We start from the raw sequence: 10,937 nt of genomic DNA on the forward strand, positions 1-10,937 counted from the left end.
TTTCAACTGTTTATCAGTTTCTTTTAGCTAGGGTTGCCAACTCCCCAAAAAATAAATAAGGGACACTTCATTGGCAGGGCCGGCCGACCCGATTGCCTTCACCCATCCTGGCGTGGTGAAATTTTTTAGCCCCTTTTTTGTAAGTAAAATGATTTTTTAACAATTTGACTTGAACCTGAATTGAATTAGATGCATATTTTTGTGTGACATGAATACATGGAAAACAAATGATTATCCAGCAATTCACTTTAACACAAAATAACAATTAGGCTCTGTTTTTCAAAGATGTAGTGGAGTTTGCTGATAACAATTTGATTCACTCCTTTTGTTGGCTTTTAAAATGCGGCAGAGTCGCAGTGTAAAACACTTCTCTGCCTTTCCTTTTGAGCAGTCATCCACCCAAAATCCCATAGAGACTGTGTCTGTCCCCCATCCTCCCAAAGTTAAGTTATTTAACTACTAACAGAAGAGGAGTTACCCAAAATAACCTAATAAAAATTGAAACTTCAACTGCAAATAAACAAAAACCCAAAATAATTAAATGTGGACTCTTAAACATTAGATCCTTATCATCTAAAGCTTTATTAGTAAATGAGTTAATATCAGATTGCAATATTGACTTACTTTGTCTAACTGAAACCTGGCTGCGTGATGAAGAATATGTCAGCCTAAATGAATCTACTCCTCCTAGTCATATTAATACTCATATCCCTCGTGGCACAGGCCGAGGAGGAGGAGTTGCAGCGATATATGAGTCAAACCTTCTAATTACCCCAAAACCTAAATTAAACTATAACTCATTTGAAAGCCTTGTTCTCAGTCTTTCACACCCAACCTGGAAAAACCAACAGCCAATCCTATTCGTCATAGTTTACCGGCCTCCCGGTCCATATTCAGAATTTTTTTCACAATTCTCTGAGTTTTTATCAAGCCTAGTACTAATTACAGATAAGGTAATTATTGTAGGTGATTTTAATATTCATGTTGACGTTGATAATGATAGCCTTAGTACTGCTTTTATCTCCTTACTAGAATCGATTGGCTTTAATCAGAAAGTTCATGAAGCCACTCACTCTTTTAACCACACCCTCGACCTTGTGTTGACGTATGGGATTGAAATTGCACATTTAATAGTTTTCCCACAAAATCCTGTGTTATCAGACCATTATTTAATAACTTTTGAAGTCCTGCTATTGGACTACTCGCTAATAAGCAAGAGTTTCTACACTAGATGTCTATCTGACAGTGCTGTAGCTAAGTTCAAGGAAGTGATTCCACCTGTCTTTAACTCTTTGTCGTGCTCCAACATAATAGAGGACTATGTTAACTTCAGAAAAAGTTAACTCCATGGTACAATTCTCAAACCCGTGAACTGAAGCAAATTTCACGAAAGCTCGAAAGGAAATGGCGTTCAACTAAGCTGGATGAATTTCTTTTAACCTGGCAGGACAGTCTTAAAACATATAAGAAAATCCTCCGTAAAGCCAGATTAGCCTATTATTCGTCATTAATTGAGAAAAATAAGAACAACCCAAGATTTCTTTTCAGCACTGTAGCCAGGCTGACAGAGAGTCACAGCTCTATTGAACCATGTATTCCTATTGCCCTCACTAGTAATGATTTTATGAGCTTTTTCAATGAGAAAATTATAACTATTAGAAATAAAATTCACTACCTCCTCCATTAACTGGTACTGAGGCATCCTTAAACCCTGGAGCCTTAGAAACGGGTACAAACCCTGATAAATATTTAGATCGCTTCGCTCCCATCACTTTCCAACAACTAACCTCAATGATTTCTTCATCTAACCGTCAACCTGTCACCTAGATCCCATACCAACAAGGCTGCTTAAAGAGGTTCTACCTTTAACGGGTACTTCTTTCTTAGATGCAATCAACCTGCCATTATTAACAGGCTATGTGCCACAATCATTTAAAGTAGCTGTAATTAAACCTCTTCTCAAAAAGGTTAATTTAGATCCTGGCGTTTTAGCAAACTATAGACCAATATCTAACCTCCCCTTCCTCTCTAAGATCCTGGAAAAAGCAGTCGCAAATCAGCTTTGTGATTTTCTTCAACACAATGGTCTATATGAGGACTTCCAGTCAGGATTTAGAACTCATCATAGCACAGAAACAGCATTGGTAAAAATTACAAATGACCTTTTAATTTCTTTTGATAATGGACTGGTCTCTGTCCTTGTCTTACTAGATCTGAGTGCTGCATTTGATACAATTGACCATCGTATCCTATTACAGAGACTGGAACATGTAATTGGCATTAGAGGAACGGCACTGGGCTGGTTTAAATCGTACTTATTAGACCGTTTCCAGTTTGTTCATGTGAACAACGAATCCTCCGTGCGCACTGATGTTAACCACGGTGTTCCACAGGGTTCTGTGCTTGGACCAATTTTATTCACCCTTTATATGCTCCCTCTAGGTAATATAATTAGAAAACATTCAATTAACTTTCATTGTTTTGCTGATGACACTCAGTTATATATATCAATCAAGCCAGGTGAAACTGATCAGCTAGCCAAACTAAATGCATGCCTTAAAGACATAAAAACCTGGATGGTCCACAACTTCCTAATGTTAAACTCGGAAAAAAACAGAAGTGATTGTCCTGGGACCCGAACACCTCCGAAACTCATTATCTAAAGACTTAATTAGCATCGATGGCATTACCCTGGCCTCCAATACCACCATAACGAATCTCGGAGTTATCTTTGATCAGGATCTGTCATTTAACTCCCATATAAAACAAACTTCAAGGACTGCATTTTTTCACCTACGTAATATTACAAAAATTAGACACATCCTGTCTCAAAAGGATGCAGAAAAATTAGTTCATGCTTTTGTTACTTGAAGGTTAGATTACTGTAATTCCTTACTGTCAGGCTCCTCCAATAAATCCCTTAAAACTCTTCAGTTAGTCCAAAATGCTGCGTGTACTAACAAGAACCAAGAAAAGAGATCATATTTCTCCTGTTCTAGCTTCGCTGCACTGGCTCCCTGTAAAATCCAGAATTGAGTTTAAAATCCTTCTTCTTACTTACAAAGCTCTAAATGGTCAGGCACCATCATATCTTAAAGACCTCATAATGTCATATTACCCTTCTAGAGCACTACGCCCCCAAAATTCTAGGTTACTTGTGGTTCCTAAAGTCCTTAAAACTAGACTGGGAGCCAGAGCCTTCAGTTATCAAGCTCCTCTCTTGTGGAATCATCTCCCAGTCTCAGTACGGGACGCAGACACCCTCTCTTTATTCAAGAGTAAACTTAAAACTTTCCTCTTTGACAAAGCCTATAGTTAGGGCTGGCCGAGGCCTGCCTTGGACCAGCCTGCATTTGTGATTTTGGGCTATATAAATAAAATTGATTTGATTTGATTTGATTTGGATATAACATTTGATACTGAATTTGAAAGTAGGGCTAGCCTGTGAGCTTACGTTTTTCTTTAGCTAAGAAAAGAAGTTACCCCAAGGCGCCATTTTTTTTTTTAAACAAGTGTGTTTATTAATTTTCAGAATAATCACACTACAACAAGATACTGTATAATACAGGTGCAAAACAAAACAATCACAATAAGGCTTATCGTCGATGTGAGTATCACAGGGCAGTAGCATAAGTAATTTGCACAGTCCAAAACAAAGATAAAAAATAATCTGTCTACTCCTTTAGAGGAAAGCATTACAAATAAATAAAAATAAAAAGAGCAAACAAACAGACGTATGATAAATACATGGTTATTTCATTTGTCGATGGTTTACATACAGGGATAACATGCCTCCAATGCTTACCTCCCCTCTAAGAACACCATAAAAGACCTCCATATACTGTCAAAAATTTGGTATTTACCCTTTAACGTGAAGGTGAGTTTTTCCAGTGCCAGCAAATCTGATAGCCCTGCAAGCCAGACACTAATACTCGGTTTAGTAGTGGATTTTTAGAAAGAGTAGAAATTACGAGAATAAAGTCGAGATGTCGAGAATAAAGTCGAGCGGATGGCAAAAAAACAATAAATAGTAAACAGCAGTATAAACTACAAATATAAGAGAGGTATTAGCAAATAAACAATAAAGCAAATACAATTAAGTATTAACAATTCCCAATATAAACAACTAGAAATATAAAAAGTATTAACAATTAAATCAAAAATAAAATAAAAACACTATAGGAACATTATATACAATGTAGACAGAGTCAGTAGTTGGATATGGAACATAGCACAGAGAATACTGCACATATAAATTAAATTATAGAAATATTGTACAATATTGAATGCTAAACATGACCGACTGTACATAAATGATCACTGTTAATATGTTTCTGTTTCTGTCTTGGCAGCTCTGCAGACTGTCCCTGAGGCCCTGAAGCAGCAGCTGCAGTTCACAGCATTAAAGGTTCAACGCTGCACAGCTGAAACACTTTTCTCAACAACATTATATGACCTATTGAATGTAATGTCTCAGTCTTAAAAAAAACTGTTTAACATGATCTAAAGACAAGGTAATGATGATGCATTTCCACAAGATTTCTAGAAATAACTTTCTTCTTTTCTAAAAAAAAGAGTTGTGGACGGTTCTTTGAATTTCATTTTAACTGTGCCATCTCAACAAGGCTCTGCTTGACTCACACGTTAAAAACAATCCAAGTCCTGATGCAGCAGTCACCAGACAGTTGACTCATTTATTCCCATAAGTAACAAAACATTGTCATCCTAACGTGAGGTCAAAGACTGAAGACACATTTCCTCCATGTTTAGTGAAATAAAAGAATGTTCCTTTCATATTATGTCATGAGTCAAAAAGAAAATATTTACATTACCTCAATAAATAAGTCAATTCTGAGACTATAATTTTGTAATCAACAGGAAAAATGTCTCTAACAAAAACGGTAAAGTTGGAAAGATATTCACAGATTTGTGTCAGTAAGTCACCAGAGGAACATTGTTCTCTATCCCAACAGTTACATACACTGCAAGCTGATTTTCATCAGTGTCATAAAATGAGCAATAGCTACAATATTTAATAGTGTAGTAGTTCCATTCATATTGTTTCATGAGTCAAAAAGAAAATATTTAAATTACCTCAATAAATAAGTCAATTCTAAGAATATCATTTTGTAATCAACACAAAAAATGTCTCTAACAAAAATGATTCCTGGAAAGAGTTTGAAAATCCCATTATAAAGTAAGAGAAACTAAAGGAATGATACCTTTCAACCTCTCATTTACTGTCAGTAAATATTCATCACATTACAGAAACAAGCCAGTGTGTTTTTTCTACCCTGTGCTTCCCAGGTTTGAACACCAGAGGGCAGTCAGACGACAGAAACATGGAGGTGACTTAACACCAGTCTGCTGCACAGTGAATGTTTGTTTGTCCCGTCCTCCTTTGTGCTTGATTTACTCTTTTTACTCGTCTCGAGTGTCCACATGGCTAAAGTGATGCCATACCGTCCTTTAAGAAAACTTTGAGGAGCTGGGCCTTGTTGTTCTTTATATTCTACAGCAGTGGTGGAAGAAGTGCTCAGTTCCCTTACTTAAGTAAAAGTACTAATACAACACTGCAGAATTACTCCACTACAAGTAAAAGTCCTGCATTCAAAACTTACTCAAGTAAAAGAACAAAAGTATCAGAAAATGTATCAAGTATCAAAAGTAAAAGTTCTCGTTCTGCAGAATGGACCCACTCATAGTATATTTTAGTTGGAAATATACTATATTAGATTATAATTTTTTATGTAATAAGTTTTACTCCTGTTAATGCAGGGGTTCATTTTAACTACATATTATACTTGTATGTGGTTTAATTTATAAACATGCATAATCACTTTAAATCGATCATGTTTTTATGTTAAATATCGAAGTGAAAAACAAGTAAAGCTGTCAGCTAAATGTAGTTAGTAGTAAAAAGTTACATTTTTGCCTCTTAAATGTAATGAAGTAGCAGTGTAAAGTTACAAATGTGGAGATATTCAAGTTAAAGTACCTAAAAATTGTACTTACGTACAGTACTTGAGTAAATGTACTTACTTCTACAGAAACATTCCCGACACATTGTGAACATATTCTGCATATACGGATATCTTTTTTTAGAGATTATATGTACAAAAACTAACACAACAATCTGAATGGAGCTCATACCAAGACAACAAGCCCTGTGAGCAAACACCCAATCAGAGTATTCTAAGTCATTGATTTGTTCAGTCTATGCAACAAGAAACAGAAACTAAACACTCAACACAACCCAGTTCAGTCAGGAAACACGGTTAAAAACTGCACAAAAGAAACAAACACTGGAGGACACTATGAACACTCAAAGACAGCAACAGCACCAAAACATTTGCAGAGTTTTCCTATTTTATACCTTATTTTGAAGAAATAAAGCTGTGACTCGATGTTAAATGACCAATCGGAGGCGAAAAGAAACTTAATCAGGACATAAGCTGCTGAATAAACGTCACATGGGGTTGTGTTTTAAGAGAGGAAAGTTGCTGTTCTGGTCACCTCAGTAAATATATATTTGTTTTTTGTTTTTTCAGTCTACCACATTTGAGAGGTCTTCTCCGATCTCCAGATGTGAAGCGTCCAGCAACCATCGGGACAAATTCTACTCCAACCTCTAACCTTTCATTTTATTTTATTTGCATTATTTCTTTTTATTGTTATTATTAATTATAACTATAATGACATGGCTCCCCTGCTGCAAAGAAGTTCTCTCAGTTGCCATTTTTATTTGTTTTTTATTTTATTTTTTCAAGAAGTCCTCATATATTTTACTGTAACAACACTCTGTTACAAGTTCTGGATTCAAGATTTCACTTCAGTAAATATTATGAACAACAAAATGTACCTAAAGTATCACAGTTATAGCAACTTGTTGGGCAGAGTTTTCTCTTTCAAATAGTTACATTTCAACTATTTTTATATACATATATATATATATATATATATATATATATATATATATATATATATATGGTTTACTCTATAGTAAAAAGAGCTTAATTGACAAGAAGGACCATGTTAGAAACAAATAAATCACTTTTTTAAAAATTTAAAAACAGGAGAACTTGCACGCTGTAGGACCAAATGTAAACAGCGCCTGCCTCTCATTCATTATTTTTGCATACTTTATTACATATTTACATGAAAAAGATGCTTTTTACTTTATTTTTTGCACCACTTTTTTGTTTTTGTGCATTAAGTTTCTTAATGTCACAGCCTGAACTGTGCCAACATACCATTCAAAATTAAAGTTAAAGTAACTTTCCTTTTTAAAAGAGTTTTCTGTCTGAGATTTCTGCCACTAACAGCTTCATACGTAAAAGCCTCCAGGCTCTAGTTTTATGATAAATCAATTTTTATTTTCATTTTTTATGTATTCCTTTAAGGTGCAGGGCAGATATCAGGGCACTATTAGTGCAAATAAGGTGAGTCAATATATCAATTTCATCACTTTTTGCAGTATTTTCTGGCATCTATATTATGAAAAACCTTATTTCAGAGTTGGTGTGAAAAAGTCATTCTCATACAACATGATGTCGATTTATTTTTTAATGTGTCACAAGCCTTAAAAGAACAAAAATCAGATGTGTTCACTGTTTTCTCCATGTTCACTGTCAGTTATCTATCTTAAAGAAAGAGAAGTCAACGTTGCTCGAGTGTCAGAGAAGTTTAATGTCTGAAGATGATGTTTACATTGAAGAGAAGCCAGTAGCTTCAACAGGAAGTTGTTGGCAGGAAATGCAACAATGCAGGTTTAAGTCTCTTCTCATGACATCACTTATCAAGTTGAAATGTTAAATCTGCAGCAAATACAAAGTGAACAGGATAAAGGAAATACATTGCAGCAAGTTTCATTTAAACATTCAATTTGCAAAACTCAAGTGACTTTTACAGTTTCACTGTTGAAATAGAAGTCACAAAACACAAAGAACTTTTTTTATGGTCGACTTTAGAGCTCTACCATAACTTGATTTTGAATCCAGAGCCAAGCACAGAAAAGCCGATCTCTCGACCGATGGAGACGCCTGTTCCCAGAACCTTTGCCTCAACACCTGACGGACCCACGCCCACGCCGGTGTCTGCTGACAGGCCGAGCGTGGCTGTCGCCGGACCAACAGAGACTTTGGCTCCTTCTTTACCAGGGAATTGGACTCCCATGCCGGCACTGGGCCCATTGATACCTGACATCTTCAGGATCAATCGCTCTGAAGTATCAAGTCAAGAAGATCTGTGGGGAAAAAAAATGATATATAAATATATATATATATATATGTGTGTGTGTGTGTGTGTGTGTGTGTGTGTGTGTGTTAAATTACTTCACAGATCGATCTGAACCTCATCAACCCGGGATTTAAAAGCATGCTTTGTTTTTTAAAAAATCACTTTATGGGGCGTTCCCGGTGGCACACCTGGTAGAGCGCGTACCACAGAGGCCCAGTCCTCGTGAGCGGGCGGCCCGGGTTCGAATCCGGCTCGGAGCCTTTTCCCGCATGTCTTCCCCTCTGTCTCCCCCTTTCACTCTCTGTACTGTCAATAAAAGCTACAATTGCCCCAAAAATATCTTAAAAAAAAAAAAATCACTTTATTCTACATGTGTCATTTAAAATGGCAGCAAAAATTCTATAAAGACCCAGGGTTTTTTTCCAATATTCATGATACTCGTGGTGTTGTATATATAAATTCTATATTATTCCTTTTATATATATATACATATATATATATATATATATATATATATATATATATATATATATATATATATATATATATGTATATATATATATATATATATATTTCTAAATAGATTTCTAAATTCATATTTTATGTACAAAAAGTGTTAAAAGCTTATAAAACATGATACATTGATACAGCTACAGAAGCTGGAAACCGTGTAAAACAAATACAAATAGCTCAGAGTGCATATAAAGAAAAAAAAGTCTGTTTTAAGATAAAATTATAGAAATTTACTGTAATATTTTACTTTTAATATAAGACTTACAATCATAATCAAGTAAAAAAAAACAAAAAAAAAACCTTTAGTTATTCCACAGATATTTTACTGTATATTATATGTCTTTTTAAAGAACTGATCTGTAAAATAAGTTAAGGTTGTTTACTGTAACTTGACAGGAAGTGGCAGTTAAAAGTAGCTCCACCCCAACCAGCTGCAACAGTGAAAATATGCTGTGATGGCTTTTTTTTTTTTAAACGTTATTGTGTTTGGAGGGGTTTTCAGTGCAGGTTCTTTCTTGATGCCGTTATCTTTTTTTACTTTTGCTTTCTGTTGATTTTTCACCACATCCTGCATAAAAAAAACTTTCAAACATCGTTATAATAAAGGACACCAGTTTGTTCTGTGCCTGTTCTGCTGCTATTCACTATATAATCTGAATATTTCCTGCAGTAAAAAACTGTTAAAATCTTCTAAAAGCGGTAGATTAATTTCCAGCTCAACTATGTCCCATAAGTTGCTGCAGCAACTGTTTTTAAACATTTTTATTCAGCTATCTTGAGGTCAGAAAGTCACCACATCATCACTAAAATACACTTTAAAGAAAGTTTTTTCCAGAAATGTGTTTTTCGTCATACTCATCTTTTTTCATTTGGGCGTGGCTCCTCCCGCAGCTTGCTGCCACCCTACAAGAGGCCTGCTTCACTGGATCACATGAGGCCTCGTTTGGTCCCTTCAGCTTGGTCCCAGTTGCCTTAGCAATACCAACAACTGATTGTTTTCATTCTTATCATGCACCACACAGTCATTTTTCAGTATTCAGTTTTACTGTCCTTGTTTTGTTGTCCTTCAAATGACACCAGGTGGTGTTTCTTCCTCCTGGACTGCCGTTGGTAGACCTGATCACAGGCTCTCATGATCTGGTTCCCTTCTCTCTTCCTGTCGATCGATTGATCTCTGGCTTGCTGTTAGTTGTGTCATGTTATCTCAGCTTGTAACTGCTCAAGCGAGGGTCTTTTATCGGGACCCAGTAATCGTTTTGTGTTAGCATAGGTAGTTGGCAATAGGCGTGTCTCCATTAGGTACTTTTCCCTCTAGTGAGCCGCTATGGGTGTGGCTCAGGTAGCGGCTCAGAAAGTACCTGCCTCAGGTAGGTACTTTCGGAGCCGCTACTGAGTGGCTATTTTGCGCATCCTTGATTCATTTGCAGACTGCTGCAGACTGGACGCTGAGGGGTTAACATCTACTGCTCTGACTGCAGCTGAGGGACACTGCTACGGAGGACTGGGCCGCTTGTGAGTGTTTTGGGACGACTCCTGCTACTCGTTAAGAAGAGCAGGAACACGTCTCCAAAAGTCTCCAATGAGACCAGAAAAAGTCACGAGATTTGTCGCTAGTCGCATTTTTAAGAAAGAGTCGTTAGAGGGGTCTGAATAGTCGCTAAATATAACGACAAAGTCACTAAGTTGACAACACTGCTTGCCGCGTTGGTCTGTTGGCACATTCGGACAACAACGTTGGTTAGCCGCTACAAAAGTACCTGTATGGGAACAGAGGCCGAGGTCACTCTTGGAAAAGAGGTTTTTAATCTCAATGAGTTTTTTTTTTTTTGGCATTTTTTGCTTTTTATTGATAGTGACAGATAGAAAGGGGGTGATAGAGAGGAAGACATGCGGCAAAGGGAGCTCAGGCCGGATTCGAAGGACTCAGCCTACATGGTAAGCGCTCTACCAGTATGAGCCACCGGGACGCCCCCTCAATGAGTTTTTCACCTGGTTAAATAAAGGTTATTGATTGAGGGGAACTAACTAGTGGGCGGAGCCAAAACACTCAGCCACTTTCCAAAAAGTACTCAGAAAGTACTCAGTCGAAACACGCCTATTAGTATCTCATGCTGTGTTAGATGCATGCAAGAAAACAACCTTTTTATAACTTCCAACCCCCCTTCCACACTCAGTACGTTTACATG

The 10,937-nt window shown here is 36.5% G+C and overlaps 1 long non-coding RNA gene and 1 pseudogene across 1 annotated transcript; both read left to right on the top strand.

Moving 5' to 3' along the window:
• Positions 1-340: 340 nt before the first annotated feature.
• LOC131974952 (uncharacterized) lies at positions 341-3,319 on the top strand (annotated as a pseudogene).
• Positions 3,320-4,099: 780 nt separating this feature from the next.
• On the top strand, positions 4,100-6,942 carry LOC131974515 (uncharacterized). The gene is made up of 3 exons (XR_009394666.1): positions 4,100-4,408; positions 5,308-5,348; positions 6,552-6,942. It is a non-coding gene; the product is annotated as an uncharacterized LOC131974515 (long non-coding RNA).
• Positions 6,943-10,937: the final 3,995 nt, after the last annotated feature.

Source organism: Centropristis striata, chromosome 7, assembly GCF_030273125.1.
Source record: "Centropristis striata isolate RG_2023a ecotype Rhode Island chromosome 7, C.striata_1.0, whole genome shotgun sequence".
Lineage (NCBI taxonomy): Eukaryota > Metazoa > Chordata > Actinopteri > Perciformes > Serranidae > Centropristis > Centropristis striata.